The following is a 20,222-nucleotide window of genomic DNA, read 5'->3' on the forward strand; positions in this document are numbered from 1 at the left end:
CAAATGATAACTCTTTAATTCACTAGTGAAAAATAAAATAAATGGACAGTCTATTTAATGAATCGAATAATGAATTGGTGGAGGCTGTTCTGCTATTTCTGTAACAAATAGAAATGTTATTTCCATTTGAGTGACTTTACCTCCCCTTCTTCCTGCTCTATTTCAGTTCTCTTCCAGCTGCTATAGCCTCTTCTGTCTCTCCCGGGTTCCCCCTCTTTCCACAGTATTCCTCCCTGAACAAAAGCAGCCAACTGCTGTGCTTGTTGCCAAATAAGCCGGTGTCAAAATTTTCAGTGGCTTGTGTAGTATTGTTGTGGTTTAACCCCAGACAGCAAGTAAGCCTCACCCAGCCGCTCGCTCGCTCCCCCCCGGTGGGATGGGGGAGAGAATTGGAAGGGTAAAAGTGAGAACACTCGTGGGTTGAGATAAAGACAGTTTAATAGGGAAAGCAAAAGCTGTGCACCCAAGCAAAGCAAAACAAGGAATTCATTCACTCCTTCCCATGGGCAGGCAGGTGTTCAGCCATCTCCAGGAAAGCAGGGCTCTGTCACCTGTAACGGGTACTTGGGAAGACAAAACCACCGTAATCCTGAACATCCTCCCTTCCTTCTTCTTCCCTGGCTTTATATGCTGAGCATGATGCCATACGGTATGGAATATCCCTTTGGCCAGTTGGGGTCAGCTGTCCCAGCCGTGTCCCCTCCCAGCTTCTTGTGCACCCCCAGCCTCCTCGCTGGTGGGGTGGGGTGAGGAGCAGAAAAGGCCTTGGCTCTGTGTCAGCACTGCTCAGCAATAATGAAAACATCCCTGTGTTACCAGCACTGTTTTCAGCACGAATCCAAAACATAGCCCTGTACTAACTACTAGGAAGAAAATCAACTCTATCCCAGCCAAAACCAGTGCAAGTATGAAAACTTCTGTTGAATATTAGCTTAGTGGCAGTAATCATGGCATTTAATGATAGTACTCTCCAATCAGAAGATAAATGCTTGTTTATAGCAGCTGTTTTACATGTTCATTAATCAAGAAAGGTTCTTGACACAGTGTTAAACATAACTTTTAATTCTTGCTTAAATGTACCATATACAAATAATACAATCCTGTTCATCAGTGAACCAATGATAGATATACTGTAAGGTGCATAAAAGAAACTAGGAGTGTATGTCAAACAGAATATTATTCTTCCACATACTCATGTTAAAATGATCTTGTACACTCATGTTTTTGCAGTTTTGTGGCTTGCTTACTTCTATGCACTTGAGTCTATGTGTGCATTGGTGCTTACTCATACAGGTTTCAGAAGTTCAAAGAAACATTTTGGCATTAGTGCCGCATCTGTCCGCCTCTACAGGGTGATGGGTCCACTCTGCTTTATTCTCCAGAGTCCTGGATGTGTCAGCATCTAGATCAAGAAGCTGACCAGAGTACATGGCAGCTCATGCACAAGGGGTCTTTCCCCAAGACTAGTGCCCACAATGGTCTCATTGGCAGTATGGTGTGAGGATGTGACCAGATTGCATACATAACCTCGGTGGTGAAACTTCAATTTGTATCAGTCGTCCTTGCTGGTCCGGACTTAATAGGTTATCGTTGTGGGGAAGGTCTCCAAATTCCTGCTTGACAGTTTCATGCAGCACATGCTTGAAAACGGTCTTTGCACAGTAGGAGTTAGCTGGAATCTATTTTCCCTCTTTTGGCAAGGTAGAACTGGCATTCACTTGTGCCCATTGTTTGAGGCCAAAAAAATTATATGCAAAATAATACATTCTGCTTCTTTATGAGAAGTGTGGAGAAGCCTCATTTATTTGTAGCAGTCTTCAGGTAGTTTGAAGTGGAGGCAATCCCCTGTGGCACAGAGAACAGTCATGTGGGCTTTACCTCAGTCATTTTCCTTTTCTGATCAAAATTGAGGCACGCGCGCTTCCTTTTGATCTGCTTTTGAAAGTAATGCTTGGGCTGCATCCTCAGTTGCATTTCTGAGCTCTTTTTACTGAGTTTTTGCCAATAAATGCGGATTCTGTGACTACTACATTTTGCTGATGGGCTGGCATTTGCAAAGCCTGTGAACTGTGCCCATGTAAACCTTCTTCATTCTTTGAGCCATAGTATTCCTTCAGTAATGTTACTATTGTATATATAAACCATCCTGGAGATGGTTTCCATGGGTGTTATTCTCTGCTTTATCTTTAAAGTTGCAGTGTTTGTTTTTCATAGGGGTCCATCTGATATTATAATTGTCCAGGAAATAGGGCCTCACACCAGTGAGAATACAAATCATGTCGAGCTCTTTGCTTTGAGAGTTTCTCAATAAATTCCTGTCTGTCTTGAGTATTGAGATTTTTTCAAACCCCTACTTTTTCTTCATGTCTGAAAAGATTTAAAATTTCTTTCAAACACCTGGTCATAACATTACTTTGAGGAATGTTTGCTCTCAAATTAGTGCTTCTTGATACCATTGTGTGCTTTCTGTAGGTGGTCATCAACATCTGCAGGGGCCAGCTGACCAACTGACTGACTAACAAGGTTAATATGTTTATTACTTATTGAAGATGTCCATCTTTTTCCTCAGATTTTTCAAATAAAGCTTGGTATTGCTTGGTCTTTTTGAAGCCTAGATAACTGCAGATCTGCATCAGGCAGCTTAACTTCAAGTTGTTTTTTTTGGGGGGTTACTTGGTTTTTGTGGGCAGAGGTATCAGTACTCAGGAGATCTCCCAAGGGATCCCAGTTCAAGTGACTAGCTGACGTTTGTTACAATCGCTGTTTGTCCTCTCTATATTTATGATCCTCCCCAGAAAGCTGCGAGGGGTCCAGTCTGAACTGAGAATTCATAGTCGCAGAGTGCGAGTGGCAAGTTAGTAAATGCATCATTTGGATGAAGTAGACTAGCAACTCCCATGTGCAGTTCAGTTGGTCTTACAGGTAACTCTAGGGAATCGTGCCTCGCATGGAATTCAAGTGTGGTGTCTCTGTCCTTCCACACTTGTACTAACCCCAACATAATGCTTACCCTATCAGTTGATGTAGGAAATCTAAAATGGGATTAGATTTCTGTAACCACCTTAAGGTAACTGATGTACATTTCCACTAGGTCCTTTGCTCATGGAAATAAAAGAAGAGGCTGCACTAAACTGTATTTGGTAGATGCCATCAGGAGACTGCTAATATGTGAAGTGTCTCTTTGAAATACATTGCATAAGACTTCACAAAAAACTTCAATTAAATTGCCATAATTGTATACATAAAAGCAGTAGTAGTGAACAAAACTGATACTTCTCAGTCAATTTCATGTCTGTGACCAGCTTGAGAGAGGTTTATCTAGGTAATTCAGTTGAACCTATCTGGCAGAAATTACTCCTCTTCCTGTGTTATGATGGACTGCTCCCTAAAACCTCATTAGCAGGCTGATAAACACAGAGCAGAAGACGTGATTGTGGAACTCATGATGCAGTCTTGCATTCAGGATGGAAGAACTTTGGTTTTCTCTCCTCTATGCTGAATTTCATGGTAGTTCTGTCTTTGGGTATTCCCTTCTTGTTAGATTTAGTTTGTGGGCTGTATGGTTCAACACTTACTGGAGGGAAGAACAGAAGAAGTGGTAAATGACAAAGATGAGGATTATAAGCCTTATATTTTTTTTTAATTTTCTTTTAGGAAAGCAGGCTATGATATGGAGTGTGCATACATAGTTTGCTTAAAAAATACCTAGAGAGAACTTTACCAAACAGCTTTTAACCTTACCTACCAGATATGTTTGTGTAAACATGGGAATGTCTCTTTGTCTCATTGGAATTTCATTTTGACTTTTGGAGTCCTTATAGCTAAGCTTGTGGGGTGCTGCCATCTTACTGTCACTCAGAGAAGGTAGACTTGAGGGTGACGGGCACTGGGAGAGACTGACAAATTGAGATTTTTCACATCAAATATTTAACAGAACTAGCAGTTACTTGATCTTCGGCTAAACATGTTTGTTCAGATTTAAGGTCTAGTCCTTAAACCTGACCCTGCAGCAATCAGTTAGAAGGTTGCCCTTGTGTTCAGCAGCAGGAGGAAGGGGTACTTGACGTGATGGAGTTGCAGATGTTGTGCTCGTGAGTTACAAGGAAAGAATGGCAGCAGATTATATGAAAGGTCTGAAATGAAAGCAACAGATGATTTTGTTCAGTTCAAAATGACCCTGCCAAAAGAGGCAAATGACATCACAAACTGGAAGGTCATTGTTTCTTAACAGACTTATAAAATATGTTTTTATCCAAAAAATACACTGAGAAACTCGAATGATGATGAATAAACTACTTTAAACTCATGGGAAACAAGCATCCTTAGCTATTCAGAAGTCTTCAAAACTGCTGATGGGAAGGAGGTCTAACTTCATCTTAATGGATATAATGAAATTCCTCACTCTGCTACTGTCAGGTATGTGCATATGGTATATTTTCCAGTGTCCTATTCCATTTGACCAAAAAGTCTGAAAATACAGAAATTACACAAGCTCACTTGGTTATTTTTACAGACCTTGAGAGGGTGCAGTGTCATTTGCCTTGTTTATTTTCCCTTAATCAGCTTTTCCCAGTTACAGTTCTTCTATCATCAGCTGTGGAAATGAATAGCAATAGAAGCAGCTATGTAAAAAGTGTTGGTTTTCTTTTTTTTTTGTTAGGATGTGCAAATTGCTGTAGTTATGGGTAAAATACTCTGTAGTTTCCCATTTTAAAACACACCAAAACTTAGAGTCTGAATAATTCTAGAGACCCTTCCTGTTTATGACCCAGAAATTCTTGGAGTGCATCCTCTTGCCTTCTAACACTTTCCTGCAGGGGGAAAGGAGCCTTTATTTTATTATTCCATAGATGCCCACTTTTGTTTTCAGAAAACTAGCTCGCTCCTCCTGCTTTTTCCTGCTATGTCCTAAATCCACTTCTGAGAGAGAGGTGGAGACATCTGAACTCCCCCACTCTGAAGAAGCATCACCTAGTGCTGGGGTATGGGAAGCTCTCCCTCCTCCGTCTTTGCTCTCACTTGAGAATACAAGGAGCAATTGCAGGGAACAAGCCTGTGTTTTTAAAGAACATCGGTCACCTGCAGACCCTTTTTCTGGTCCCTATAGCATTTACTGGTTTTGCATGCTCAAATTATTTTTGTGAGGTGCTTTGGATTGCCTGAAGACATTGCTTTGACACCTTGATGTCATCTTTTATTCAATCTGGTACGTAGTCAACTATTAATCTCCCCTTATAAATCCAGTTCTTAAGCAGCTTTTTGTTCTTACTCTCTGAATTCTCCAAGTTTTTTGTGCTTCTGTAGTGCCAGATGCTAGGCTGGTGCTGCTCAGTGGTTGTCTGACTTTCTGACTGTGTTCCAGTATTTAATGGTGTAGGCTATGTACAGATAGAGCTCACCTAGGAGGACATTTACCTCCTCTCCACAGAATTCAGTTTGGCTGTATTGAAGTCTACTGACTTTTCTTTCCTTAGCTGCAAAACCTTAGCAGTTTGTGGATTACAGTTAGTAAGAGCACAATTTCCACTCATCAGTTTTAAAATCATTTTCGTTTTCACTGGTTATACTGCAGTTTTGTAGTTTGTTAGCTGTGAAAATAACATTTACTTTAGACCTTAATCCTATTAATTTTCATGCATGACTTTAAGTACAATGTTGACTGAATTCTTCTTTTTTCTCCCTTAGGAGATGGTTCAGGATGAGTGTTTAAAAACAGTCTGAAGAGCAAGGAAATGTTAGATATGTAAACCAGAGCAATTCCATTAGCAACTTTTTCATTTTGATACATTGCTTTTCCACTGCATTCATCAAACGTTTACCTTGAAACGCAGTAACCTATTCAAACCCTTTTTTATTGCGGTGTGTTTATATACCCATCCCCTCTGTATTTCTGTGTTGCAGTTGCGACTGGTCGCTTTAAGTGAATGCTGTTGCATGCATGCCAGAGCTTATCTGCTGTCTCATGTCGCTCTGCAATTTTTCCACAGGCAAGGTGTTTTTGCAAGGAGCAGGTTCAGGTGGTCCCTTTCTGTGTGTAGTTTAACGCCTGCTAGATACATGATGCCGAGCTTGACGCAGATTACATGGTTTTACTCCATTTCACAGAGCAGAAGTTGCATTTAATTTAGCATCAGGTGCTGCATCCGTGTCACTGGCTGTTTCTGGAAAGCAGGCAGTATTTTGGCAAAAGAACCTCCTGTGGCTCGGGATGGGTGCGGACAGGGATGCTCGCCCAGCCTGCGTGGGGGTATGAGTGCGCAGGCTGCCCGTGCTACGGCCAAACGGGCAGTGTGCTTTGTGCGCGCATGAATTCCCTGCGAGGGTCTGCGGGCAAGAGATAAAAGATACAGCCTTTAGTTATAGCTGTATGTCAAGCACATCCCATCTATGCAAAGTGGTTTTGTTGCTGTGTCATTTCAGATATGTTGTCTTGCAGGTTTATCTTCTCTTTGGTAACACCCTTTTTATCCAGTTCTCTTGCCTCTGATTTTCTAAAACTTCAAAAAATGATGGATCATCTAATGGACTAGCTGTTACTAGAGGTCTATTGTGGATGTGAAAGTGTCTCATACAACTTGAGCATATCCAGAGCAAATCCTATTTCAGACGCTGGCTTTGCTCTCTTTCAGTGGACTCCAGCTGTTCTGCTGGACACTGGTTTTTATCATTGTGCTGGACTACAGGGTACAAGTGTTGGACTACAGATGCTATTACCTAGTATAAATTTTTCAAAGTTTCGCTGTTGGCGTTTTACATTGCTCAACCTATTCTCTCTTACGCTTTCTATATAATATACATGGAAATCACTAGCTAGAGAATCATACTTAGCAGCTGGTTAGGCTCTATATTTCTCTCAAGATCTTGTGCAAAACTTCAAAGTTTACATGGACTTATAGGAAAAATAACACTCGGGTATCAAAGGGAGAAATGAGCAGCGTACTTGATGAATGTTGGTGCTGGTTTGAGTGCTTCCATGTTGCCCTGAACACAGCTCACTTATTTCTTTAGAACATGCACTGATATTTATATTACCTTTCTCTATGATCCTTTCTAAAGGATTTTTGTCTATTAAAAAAAAAACCAGCAGTGGAAAAGTTTAAAATTAAGTTTTAAATGTGTATGAGGTGGAGGTATATCTTGATTTTTTTTTTTTGCTATTTTTCCGAGTTCTTTTATGAACTGCCTTTAATCTACTGAAGGAAACTAAGATGTTTATATTATGTCATTGGGCTCCTATTAGTTGCTTGCTTGTTTTTTTTTAATAGGACCATAATTTCATTTGGCAAGCCAAAACCTTGTCTTACCACTCCTTTACCTCCATCTCTGCGAAGCCCAAGAAAGTCTTTGTCTGAACATTATGTTGCAAAGCAAAACAAGAAACCCCTAGACAAGATAATTCAACTCCCACTCGCTAGGTTGGTAGGAAAGGCTTAGCACTGTGTGTGTAATGTTCCTGGGGAGTTCTTGGCTTGCTTAGCGTTGAACCCCCCCCCACCCCACCCCAACACTAGAGCAGCCTGGTGAAAGCAGCCACAAGCTCAGGGGCATGGGTGAGTCACAGCTCCCCTCCAGGGTGGCTTGAGAACACTGATGAAGAATATCTGGATAAAATCAAAATGAAATCTTGTTTAAGGGCTACAGAAGAGAGACTTTAAAAATCATTATTATAATTTATGAGCTATTAGTTACTGTGGTTCACCCATGAATTTGGGAATTAGTTCTCCTCTGAAGTTTAAAGAAATAAAGTGAGTTTGTAATTCACTTGAAGGTGGTTTACTAAGTATAATAGTAAAGCTAGGAGCTTAGACTCTCACACCTTAACTGCCAGTGAAGTCCCCGTTTATTATCTTTCTTACTTACTAGGTTTTTTATTGGCCTGTTCTGACAGGGAAAACTGTGTCTGGGTCTGTCCATTTGATTTTCTTCTTTCTGTGCCACTGCATTTGTAACTGGGGTTCATCTCACTTAACTTTAATTCTCTAGCATTTCTGTGTAGTCAGTGGTGGGAAATGGACCCTCCTGAAGACAGTTCAGTTTGTCCTATCCTAACAGTAAGGTGTTTTAATGCAGAGCGATGAACATTTGTAAATCCAGGGTCCTTTTCCTTGCGGTATCAAAATAATGCTAGGGCTTGCAGCTGGATACACGAGAGATAAATTACACCTTTTTAAATGAAATACTTATTTGATCTCTGCGAGAGTCCCACTCCTTTTTATTTAATTTTTTTATTATTTAGGAATGGTTTGAGATGCAGAGGTTGAACTATGCTTTCTACTAGGGTTTAGGGCCCCCAACATCAAAATAAGCTTTTGAGATTAATTCCTTCCTCTCTTGAGGAATCCTAATTAGAAGCTGACTGCTCCATCAGAAGCTACCTAGAGGAGCTCCTCATGCTCTGGGCTTCTGTTTCAGTCTTTCCTGGCAGCAGACCAGTGAGACTTCCTGGGTCACTTTCCAGTTCTCTGCCTTTTCATTGACTATACAATTCCTTTTGTAGAAGTAGCAAGTTTCTTCTTCTAAAGGCTGAATGTCTGCTTTCTGTTTCTCCTGTGAGGAGGGTGTTTTCTCATGCTGAGCTGTGGAGCCATGAGGACCTTTGTTTTCATTTCCAACCTGAACATCATCACAACTGGTTCACGCACAATGCGTGACATTGCCCTTAGCATATATGCTGCTTTTTCCTCTCTGCTGTTTGCGTCTTCCCGCCCATCCCTTGATATGCCGGTAGACAGCAATCAAATGCCCTCTGAGCCTTTGTTTTGCTATGTTAGCTGGGGCAGGCAAAGCTAGTGTCACTCTTCACATGTGTTTTTACTTATTATTTGCTTCTTGGCAGATGTAGCTGCAGCAAGGCACTAAGTGGGAAGGTTTGTAGTGACATTTTGTTGTGAGCAAACCTCGGTGGGCAGCGCAGCCCCATGCAGCCACTCGCTCGCTGCTCCCCAGCAGAGAGGGGGAGAGAAAGGAAGGGAAAAAGTGAGAAAACACGGGTTGAGGTATATCTGTTTAACAGGTAAAGCAAAAGCTGTGCACGCAAGCAAAGCAAAGCAAGGAATTCATTCACTCCTTCCCATGCGCAGGCAGGCGTTCAGCCACCTCCAGGAAAGCAGGGCTCCATCACGTGTAATGGATACTTGGGAAGACCAACACCATAACTGCAAACGTACCCCCCTTCCTTCCTTCTTCCCCCAGCTTTATATGCTGAGCATGATGCCATATGGTGTGGAACAGCCCTTTGGTCAGCTGGGGTCAGCTGTCCCAGCCGTGTCCCCTCCCAGCTTCTTGTGCCCCCCCAGCCTCCTCGCTGGTGGGGTGGGGTGAGAAGCAGAAAACGCCTTGACTCTGTGGAAGCACTGCTCAGCAATAGCTGAAACATCTCTGTGTTATCAATACTTTTCAGCACAAATCCAAAACACAGCACCATACGAGCTACTATGAAGAAATTAACTCTATCCCAGCCAAAACCAGTATGAGTTTCCTCGTCAGTAGTGTAGGGAATGCGAGTTGGGCAGCTGGTGGGCTAATGCGGACAAGGGCAAGGAAATGCAAAATGAAGATGTATTTTCAATGGCCAGTGTGCTCAGTCCAGAGCCAAATCAGAAGATTTCTGGTGTGATGTGCTTTCTTTTTTGCCTTTCCTCCCCCCCCCGCCAAGGTTAATTGGTCTGTCTATATGTGTGTCCCCATTACTGAAATTCCAGTGGTAGCAGCACGGGACTAGTATTACGTGGCGCAGGAGTGATCCCTGACCATGGGGGGTGGCTGTAGTGAGGCTTCCCAGCAGAACGTGTCCTGGTTTTACAGTACCTGCTTTTTTTTCCTCCCTGGTCAGTCTTGATTCAGTATTCTCCTTCTCCCATCATAATCAGGAGCATGTCTTGGGGTCAGGAACACTTTTCCCTTTGCTGAGATAAGGGGAGCTCCTAGGCTAGATGCTACTGAGAACAAATCAATGGTGGCAACTCTAAATAATGTAAAAACTTTCTCTTGTAAATTTATTATGAGTTGCTTGCAGCTAGACAATCCATTTGTTTTCTCAGAAGTTTCAGACTTCTAGACACCTGACTTGTCACACCATACATCTGCTTCACACCATACATTGCAACTCTCAACCATAGGGTCTAGCTTGCAAAGCGTACAGGCCCAGGTTCTCCGCTGTACCCAACTTCTGAGCATAACTAAAGTGACTGTAGGCAAAAGATAGACTAATTACAATAGAACTACATGATATCATGGTGTCAAATCATATTTGATAACCTCTGAATCCTTCCTGGTACTCCTACCAAAAAAAAGTATTAAGATGTTATGGACTACTGTGATAATGTTGAAGATTTTGGGCAATGATGGTGGGGGATTCTCCTGTGCTCTGCTTTGCCAACCTTTCCCTCCCGTGTTGCTGAAGCAGAGGGGGTGTCCAGGTAGGCTTATTCCTGTTGGAGAATAGATGGGAGAGATGCATGAGCAGAGGGGCATGGATTGGTGAAGAAAGGTTGATGGGCTTAGTATTGTGGGTTTAGTAGCAGCGTGGTACTCTAGCAGTTCTGGTATTCCGCACATTTAGTCAGGAAGACTGATGTGCCTGTCACAGAAGTGGGAGCTGGAGAGGGACACAAAAGATGGCTTTAGTGGGAGGTTGAGATGTATTTTTTTCTGTTCCCACAATTTAAATGTTTGCTTTTTCTGCCCTCATAGCTCCTTAGATTGTTTTTCATCATCCTTTTATCACCTTTTCCTTTCTACTGCATCATTTTGAAGTTTAAATATTAAGATTCTGATATTTCCATTGTGAAGCATCTTCCACCACACTTTCCTGTAGTAAAGCGTAGCACAAATGAACGCCAGTAGTGGTGTCTGAATACGGCCTTGGTTCACCATACCTGCTGTTACCCGAGTAAACGCATTATTCATAACTTACATGATACTTTCCTGAAAGCGGTATACTTGAAAGCAATGTATGTAATATAATGTATCATTATTCCAGAGCTCTGAAAATGTCCTTTTATAATTCTCCGTAGTAGTAAGTTTATGTGATGTGGAAACTATTTTCTAACACATGTGCCTAAGCAGTGAGCCCTTTGTTAGATCCAATTAGAATTTCTCCCTTGATAGAGTGTGAGCCTCTAAAGCGGTGTTATGCTTGGCCGCAGACAAAATTAATCCAGTCAGTCGGGACTCTCAACATCAACTTTCTGCGATCTCAAGGTATAGAACCACTGATATGTATGTTTATATTCAGCAAATCCAGCATTCAGTGCAAGCAGCAATAGCCAAGCCGCTTGTCTGGTGTAGCGTGTGACATGTCAGCATGTTTCAAAATTATTACGTGCATATGAGCTACTGTACAATAACACTTTCCCCCACAAAGTGGTGTAGCTCCTCTCCTGGTGGTGAAGAGGGTTTCTCATTTGTCTTTTTTTGATTTTTTTTTTTTTTGGAGTATGATGAACATGCTATATATGCCATGTTCATGAAGATACTTAATAGCATTTGAGAAAACCTTATGTATTTTCTGTTTCTTTTCCACTGTAAATCGTTAATTAAAACAAAACAAACATTTTGTTGATTGTCAACTATTTTGTTCATTTTTGTAAGTGTTTATTATGGGGCTTAGTGTTACAAAGGATTGTTTGAGAAACTTAGCTTTAGGTTGTGTGTTAAGCACTCTAATATTATATATGATATTTTTTGTATAATTGTATTATTATTTATATTATTTATTTTATATTTATATTGTTATTATATTTCATATTATATAATATATTTTTTGTATTAAAAAATAGCGTGGCCAGCAGGAGTAGGGAAGTGATCGTGACCCTGTACTCGGCACTGGTGAGGCCACACCTCGAATACTGTGTTCAGTTTTGGGCCCCTCAGTACAAGAAGGACATTGAGGTGCTGGAGCGTGTCCAGAGAAGGGCAACGAAGCTGGTGAAGGGTCTGGAGCAGAAGTCTGATGAGGAGCGGCTGAGGGAACTGGGGTTGTTTAGCCTGGAGAAAAGGAGGCTGAGGGGAGACCTTATTGCTCTCTCCAACTACCTGAAACGAGGTTGTAGAGAGGTGGGTGTCGGTCTCTTCTCCTAGGTAACAAGTGATAGGACGAGAGGAAATGGCCTCAAGTTGCGCCAGGGGAGGTTTAGACTGGATATTAGGAAATTTTACTTCCCTGAAAGGGTTATCAAGCCTTGGACCAGGCTGCCCAGGGAAGTGGTTGAGTTGCCATCCCTGGAAGTATTTAAAAGACATGTAGGTGTGGTGCTTAGGTACATGGTTTAGTGGTGGACTTGGCAGTGCTAGGTTAACGGTTGGACTTGATGATCTTAAAGGTCTTTTCCAACCTATACGATTCTGTGATTCTGTGGTCAGATGAAGTAAAATACTTTCAAGTATCACTGATTGGTTTTTCTCCCCATGTAGTTCCTATGCTAAAATCTGGGAATGGAGAGTTAGTTGCTCTTGATGCTTTGCTATAGCAAGAGTGATGAATGTTACTTAAATCTAATAAAAATTTACTGGTTTTCCTGGGAGTTTGTACAAAAGCCAGAATTGTTTTGACAGGTCTTGGTCCACAGAAATCTCTGTGAGCATCAAAACGACTCATCAGCTTCTTCGTACATGCAAATGCTTTTGAACTGAGCCTTTGTTTTGCTGGCTAACTGTGCTCTTCAAGCATTGCAGATCCACATCCCTCTGCAGCTGGAAATGGTATCTCGCCCTTGGCGTTCTCCTAGGCCTGACTCTTCTTGGTGTTCAGTGGGCTTCTGCAGGTACTTACAGTGACTGGAGAGCCCTCTTACACCCTTGACACTTCAGACAGCTGTTGTGGAGTGAGGTCAGGTCCCATCCCTGGACAAAGTTTGTACTTACCCTGCAGGCCTGCTTGTGCTGTTATGGAAAGAGTTACGAGCGAGGTAGAAATGACCCTCTGAGGAGCAGTTCAGTGGAAAACTCTGGAGAGAGGTGATGGAATTGCTCAGTGCTGGGTCATGCAGCTTGGGAGATATACTGAATAAAAGGAGTATGTGCTATGTCTCGGCGACATTCAGCTGCAGAAGGGTTTCCAAACTGGAGGGGTCGACAGCTACCTGAGGCTTTTACCAGGTGTTGTCTATGCATCAGATCGGCTTGGCTGGGATGCAGGGCTCCTGGCACTGGGGTAAGTTGTTCTCCCTTTCCAGTTCAGACCAATAAGGAGTTTGTTTACCACTGGCCAGCACCCGTATCAAAGCCAAGGTTTTCCAAAGATGCCTTTAGAAACAGCAAAAAGCAGACTCCCCCTTTTTTTTTTTTCCTCCCGCTGTAAAGGATGCTTTTGTAGTTACAGGGAGAAGTCAGAAACCTTGTTTTGATTTTTACATTATTTTCTTCTCTTATGAATATGCATGAGTAGTAGAAACACTTCTTTTTCTGGGATCGTAGTCCCATTCTTACTCTGCCTACCCTGCTCCAAATGCCTTTGCTGTTTCCTTAAGACCAGTGACTCCATGGTGGTTAGCTCTTCCTCCTGGGCTGATGGTGATGGGTCATATGTCTTTGGGTTGAAAAGGGCTTGGTCTCAAACCTCTTTTGTTCCAAAACCAGTGTGTGTGTGTGAAAGCTGAACCAATGCTGGGTGCCTGGGAATAACTCATCGTAAAGTTGTTCCTATTTGCTTGTAGTAGCTCCCAGAAGGAGCCAAATACTGTACGACATATATAGGGAGCGTGACTCCTACCTTGAAGATAAGTCTAAAAGAGCCCCGAGTACAGCATACTAATTGTGATATAAAGGTGAAATGCATATGGACAGGCACATACTTCAATTATTTGGATAGCTATGACGGGCTTGGACTCTTGACACATTTCTTCATGTATGAACAGTTGCAGTTATACCTCGGATCTCCATTTTTTAAAGTTAAGGATGGTATTATCTTAAAAAATTGGACATAATACATTTTAGTTAGCTAGATGTCAAGTACAACTTGTAATTATTAACTTTGAGAATTTGAGGGCTAGCAAATCTTAAGTTAGCTGTGCAGTTATAGAGTGAAGCAACTAAATTGTATTCTGGATGTCTTTTGCTTTGATCCGGTGGAATTCAGCTGAGGGACAAGTTTCAGATTGCCCTGAAAAGTCATCAGCAGATGACTAAGAGATTTACTAAGATATTAATAAATGTTCCTGAATGTAACTATATATGCATTTTGGAAGTGTGTAACTGATCAAGCGCGTGCTAATTTATGTATCATCAGTTGTGCTGTTTTGTACATAAATTTTAGTATCTTCTTGTTCAAGAAGAATTCATTTTCACAATGTTGCTGAAAATATGCCCCTTTGAATTTCATGAAGAAGCCTTTATGGTAACTTTTTTCTTCAAGATAATATAAGAAGTTTTATTTTACCGTCAGCTAAAACATACATTTTTATATACCTTAGAGTGTACAAAATCTTGCACTCCATTATTTGAGTGTATATAAGTTAAAAGAAACACTTTGTTGGACTCAAGTATTAATTTTTATGAAACCAAATTCTAGTATTATGCCAAAGCTAGTGGAAAAGTTACCAAAGCTGACAGCAACATAATTTTTATCCCTCTCTCTGTTCCGAACTAGAAGTGTTTATGAATCTTAGGAACGAAGGTGAAGTGGCATGGGCCTTACTGAAGAATAATGTCATAATAATTCTTATTTAAAAAAAAAAAAAGCAGCATCCTGTTATAACTTTCTAGCTTATTCCTGTAAAACATCTGTTCATAAATTACACTGTGTTATTGGGAGAATTATTTTGTCAGCTTATTATTTTTCTGTACTGGGTTTACATTTCCCATTTTGAAAAAGGTGACTTGCTGTCTTGATTGTTGTCACGTTCAGCTGTCTTGCTGCAAATTGTTATTCTGTTTTGCTACATGATGAGCTAAATTTCTTAGAATCTGGTTTTTACTTTGTTCTCAAGCCATGTTGTTCTCTTGATTCTCTTGCTTCATTCATAGCTCTGCCAAGCCCCATCAGTTCCACATACTGTAACGCTTAGCTTGCTTTCAGGCTTGCTGCAAGTATCCAGTTTGTTCACTGCATCACTCATCTCTTTCCTCACTTGTGCATAGCATCACCCTCTGAAGCATAACTATATCTGTAAGCCCAATTATGATGAGCTTTTTGGATCATTGTAACAACTTTGAGAAATCTGTCCACATGAAGACTAGTGGCCAGGTTATTACATAGGAAGGGTGACTCTTTGAATGTAAAACACTCAGGGATTGGAAATGTTTTTGCATTTGACTTCCTTTGATTTTTAAACAATGTTTTTTTTATGTAGCGCTATTTATTTAAACATGAGCGTAAACGGCAGAGTGCAAACAGTAGAGCAGTTCTCTAGGCAAGATTGTATGAGCAATAAAGCCTAAACATGAACTTAGTTCTTCCTGACCATGAACAATCTGTGGTTTGGTCCTACTGCTATTTATTCATTCAGTCGGTAATTGAATGGTTATGACTGACAAGGCATTGGAGTGCCTGACAAAGTGAATCCAGTCTTACTGGTGAGTATTTGTCAGTTTAAGTACCAATTCTTCCTCCGAGTTGTAGTACTAGCCAGGGGTCCTACAGCTTTTTCCAGTTGCTTTGGGAATTAATGTTGAGGTTAAAAATACTCCTTGCACAGGTGCTTGCTACCTTTCTCTGGCACTTGCTTCTAGCTCAGCATTTGTGAATGACTCCAAAATTGGTCAGACTGCAAATGTTTCAAGGGCGGAACCGGTCTGCCGATGTTTAACAGTACAGACTTCAGAGGAAGAACAGGCAGACTTTTCAAAAGTTGAACGTTACTTCAGGACTATTACTTTTGCCATCAGTTTATGTTCATTTCTCTGTCTTACGGAAAGCAGCAGAAATGCTTTCGGAGCCTTCTTAAATAACTGAGGTCTTAATTTGTGGTAAATCCACACAGTAATGTGGCTGACTGAAATATGTAATAAGCATTTTCATGTATGGAGTATAATTTTTGTTTTCAGTTGAATTAGAGAGGCAGTAAGTACAAGGGAGTGCTATGTAAATTTTTTGCAGTGTTTTTGACAGCATTTTCTTAGACAAATAAAAAGCAGATTTTTGCCTATCATTTTTTATGATTGGTCTTGTGTGTTTAACCATGAGTTTTTAACCATTAGCTCATGAGTCTAAGGGCTAAAAGATTTACAGGGTCAGAGCTTTTAACTTTGCAGTGGCAAAGAAGGGGAAATCTGTCTCTAACATTTAATTTGTACATTTTAGTTTCTGTTTTGTTGAATTGCTTGATGTTTGATATTTTGAGGGAATTGTATTATATGGTGCATGTTTATGTCAGCATGCTTAGGAGAGAAAAAGGGAAGGGGGCTATAAACCACAGTTCTTTGGGCATCGTCTGCATATAGTGTTGGACTGAAAGAAGCTTTGGGCAAGCAGAAGAGCATTAAGCACATCTTCTTGGTAGACCTGTAGTGTTGTCCAGGGGAAGATGATGTTTCACATGACCTCTCACTGTATTTGCATCCACAGAGCACTTGACTCATTGTGTTGGACCTTAGTTCTGATAATGGTGAGGTGGTGGAGGTCTCGGCAACAGATCTCTTGAGAAAAACGACCTGCCTCCAAGAGGAGGAATAAGGAGACATGAAATAAGAGCGTTCAAACTGGTCTGCTTGGTACCTATGGAAATAGCCAGGGTACAGGAATGGATGGAATTCCCCTCAAGTAGTATATAAATTTACAGGTCAGTTACCACCACATACTTCCCTTTTTCCTGAGTCTTCATGGAAAAAGCAAACACAGACTGGGAAAGTTAACGAGAAACCATTTGAAGGCCTCATTCTTCCAAAGCAGAAGGGAAGAAAGAACACTTTTTTGCCTTTTCACATTGGTTTCCTTCATGTTTCATGTTCAGGAAAGAGTGCATTCCACTACATCTACTTCAGCCCTGGTTGAAAGTTAGCCTTAAATTTTCCACTCCTGGACATGTATTTTCCCCTCAGTGTACAGTATTTAGCTGCATGCCATAACCGAAGAGCCCAGCCCAACTCTGTTCAGGCAAGTTGTTGTATTGATGTTAGTATTAAGCATCAGGCACCAATTTATCGGTGCCATAGCTGTCCAGTAACACCTCTCTGCTGAACCATCGCCCGTTGTCAGATATATTGTAGTGCCTAAGATATGATGCTTAAGGAATTTTCAATTAAAGTCAGTTAAGTGAGTGGAATAGGGATGTTGCATACATCCGTGACAGGACAGAACTTGGTGATCTTTGAAGTTTGTAACTTTTCTGTCTTTTATTCTGTTTTCACATTTTGGGTTTTCTTGAACACTTCCTTTTGAAAACTAAATCTTAGGTTTTATTCCCCCTTCTCATTTGTTTTGACTTTCATATTCTGTATTTCCTTTTGCCTTTATCTTCTTCATCCACTGACCATGTATCCTTCCTAAAGTAGCTTATTCTCAATGTTTGTCTCATTTCTCTCCAGATGTTTTGGATGGACATAAAGCTATTAGAAATTTCAAGTATGGAAGCACTTTCTCCCACTTTGAGCATTTATATATAATCTCAGAAGTTTTTGTTTGTTTTTTAACAGTAGACCTTAGAGAGTTGAAAAAAAAAAAAGTCCAATAAAACAGATCAGAGAGACAACATTTATGAGAACTATATATTGAAAGAGGCTTTTGAAATCTGTTGTTTAAATTACTTTTCCTTTTGGGGCAACTGCAAAAGTACTTAATAAGATGGTTTGAACAAGAGCTGGAAGGAAGTAAAAGAATTACAAGCATTTTCTTACTTTCCATTTGTTATGAAGAGCAGTTAGTTTCTGTGCCAAGTCTGCTTTCAGTTCTGTTTAGTCCAAATAGGAGCCCAAGAAATCTTCTATTGAAAGGAAAATTTTCTACGTAAATATAAAATTTTATTTACATCTTGCATATTTATGTAAAGGAATGTTCCACATATCCTAGCTTTATAAAACTTCAGTGTTACTAAGAGTATCCCTAGTCCAGCCCAAGGCTGCACTTAAAGCTATGCCAGTATTTTTGAGGGCTGTAAATGAGGGTGTCGAGGAGAAGAAAACAAGGAGACATTGGATTAGTAGTCTGCTACGGTTTGGAACAGAAAGAAATATTTGAATAACTTCCAAAAATGAACAACAGAGTAAAAACAGGCAGAACTGTCTTGATTAAAACAGGTTATGAGATGTGTCAAACTAGTGAATATGTTAAAGTCGGTAAGAAGGCTTTTCACTGTCTGCTTATTCAAGGGATACAGTCTTGGTCTCATGGCACAGGCAGGTGTTACGTGGCCCCATAACAGTGAAAATGCACCCTTGCCCTGACTTACGGACCACAGCTGCTCCAGCCCACGGGCTAGGCCAAGTAGGGAGTGCCAGGAGAGCATCGGAATGAGACCAAGGATTCATTCTCATGGGTAACCTCAACCCCATGTTCAACATAAGCCAAAACTAAATGCAGAGGGATTGTTCAGCACCTGTGGAGGTCGGCCTGTCTTTTTTAGAAGTGTCCAAATTTCACCTCAGGGATCCAGTTTGAACAATTCAACTTGGTTTTATGTGTGCCTTTTTTAATTAAAGGGTTTCTTGAGGCCAAATAGTCTAGTCATATCTTCCTGTCTGATAGAGAAGTCATTCACCTTGCACCACAGGCAGACAAATGTGAGTCGTCTTTTGTACAGTAAGAGGGATAGGAAGGCTTTTATTCTTGTTTGTTTAGTTCAGCTTGGTGATTCAACGGGACCTTAACAGAACTGAATATTGGATTCCAATCAAAAGATTTTAAGAATTGTATGTCTGAATTCCTTTGGAATTCTTACTATTTGGGTGTCTGGGATTTAGATTCTGGCTTTCATACTCTGTTCATTTCAGTGGGATTAAACTTCCCTGTAAGGGGGAACGTAAGCTCTTTGCAGATTTGCATGTGATCAGGTGGAAATGGTATAGGTAAAATACCAAATTCAGCAAATGGGAAACTTGCATCAGCAGTCAGGTTCCTAGTCTGAGCAACCAGTTGTGAAAGTTCGCAAGCAGCAAGCCAAGTTTTTCTGGTGTCTTTTGGTGTCTTTTTTTTGGTGTCTGTTGTCTTCTGGCACTTGTAGAGAGAAGTCATTCTCCCACCATTTGTTTTGCTGGGCTAGTTTTGCTTAATTTTTTTTTTTGTGTGTGTGTCCTCCTTTGAGAGAGGTTCTCTGCTCCTGTAACATCCTGGAAGTCCTCCTCTGCCACTGGTTTGTATTCAGTTTTCTGGAGTGTAAATGGCCAGATTATCATGTGCTGTTCCTGAAGTACAGTGGCACTAATGCTTTCCTATCTCTGTTCGACACATGACTCCTGATACATTTTTCAGATCATATTTGCCTTTGAGGTGTCTGCATTATGCTGTCAGGTCACAGTCAATCTGTTATCAATGAGTATTGTCAACAAGGTGTTTTCCCTCCTTGAACTTTTCCAGTTGATAAATAGCTTCATTTTCTGGTGGTTCCATGCACGTAGCCTTCCGTTTTATGCTACAGGACTTCATGCTCAGGTATCTCAAAGTTACACATTAAATTCTGTGTGATATTCTGTATGGTCCTTCTATGTGTTGGTTGTATGTCCTAACTTTGTGTTAAAAGCTGTTTCTAATAAGGTACTGCTGGTTTTGGTTTTTTTAACTTGCTAAGTTCATTGGTAAAAAGTACTAAACAAAATGACTTTCCGAACAAATGTTTGTGGAAGTACACTAATAATCTCCACATGGTGCATGCTTTCCCTTTTTAAAACTCCGTAAGCTAGTCAGTTCATTCGTACTGCTAATATGTACTTCAAGTTTCCTCTCTGTTTCTGAGTTCACTAAAAAATTCCTTATATGTCACGCTATCATAGGCCTTATTGAAGACCAGATAAACGATGTCTACTAGAGATGCTCACATTAAAAAAAAAAAAAAAAAAAAAAAAAATTAAAAATCAAGTTAGTCTGACATTATTCATTTTTTTGGAAATACAGATAGAAGTATATTCCTTTGTTTACTTCCATCTCTTCAACGTCGTCCCCCCCCGAGTAATTGTTCTAAAGCCTTGCATTCTGCTGGGATCAGAATAACTGGACTTTCTTTTCCCAGATTGCATTTTTTATTTCTCAAGTTAAGGGTATTATATTTGCTATTTTCCGATCAGATGGCACAACCCTTAACATCAGAGACCTATTAAAATATTTTCTTTAAGACCTCCTGCTTCATGTGCCAGTG

The 20,222-nt window shown here is 40.7% G+C and overlaps 1 protein-coding gene across 9 annotated transcripts in view; it reads left to right on the forward strand.

The window, feature by feature from the left end:
- Positions 1-20,222, forward strand: part of BMPR1B (bone morphogenetic protein receptor type 1B) — a 295,110-nt gene that overhangs the window by 41,882 nt on the left and 233,006 nt on the right. Inside the window, exon 1 of one of the 9 annotated variants that reach the window (XM_075500601.1) lies at positions 16,514-16,718. The exons of the other annotated variants lie outside the window; for them this stretch is intronic. The gene's annotated coding sequence lies outside the window, so the exon portion shown is untranslated. Of the gene's footprint in view, positions 1-16,513; positions 16,719-20,222 lie in introns of those variants that run through there. 9 annotated transcript variants of the gene reach the window in all.

This window comes from Mycteria americana, chromosome 4 (assembly GCF_035582795.1).
Source record: "Mycteria americana isolate JAX WOST 10 ecotype Jacksonville Zoo and Gardens chromosome 4, USCA_MyAme_1.0, whole genome shotgun sequence".
NCBI lineage: Eukaryota > Metazoa > Chordata > Aves > Ciconiiformes > Ciconiidae > Mycteria > Mycteria americana.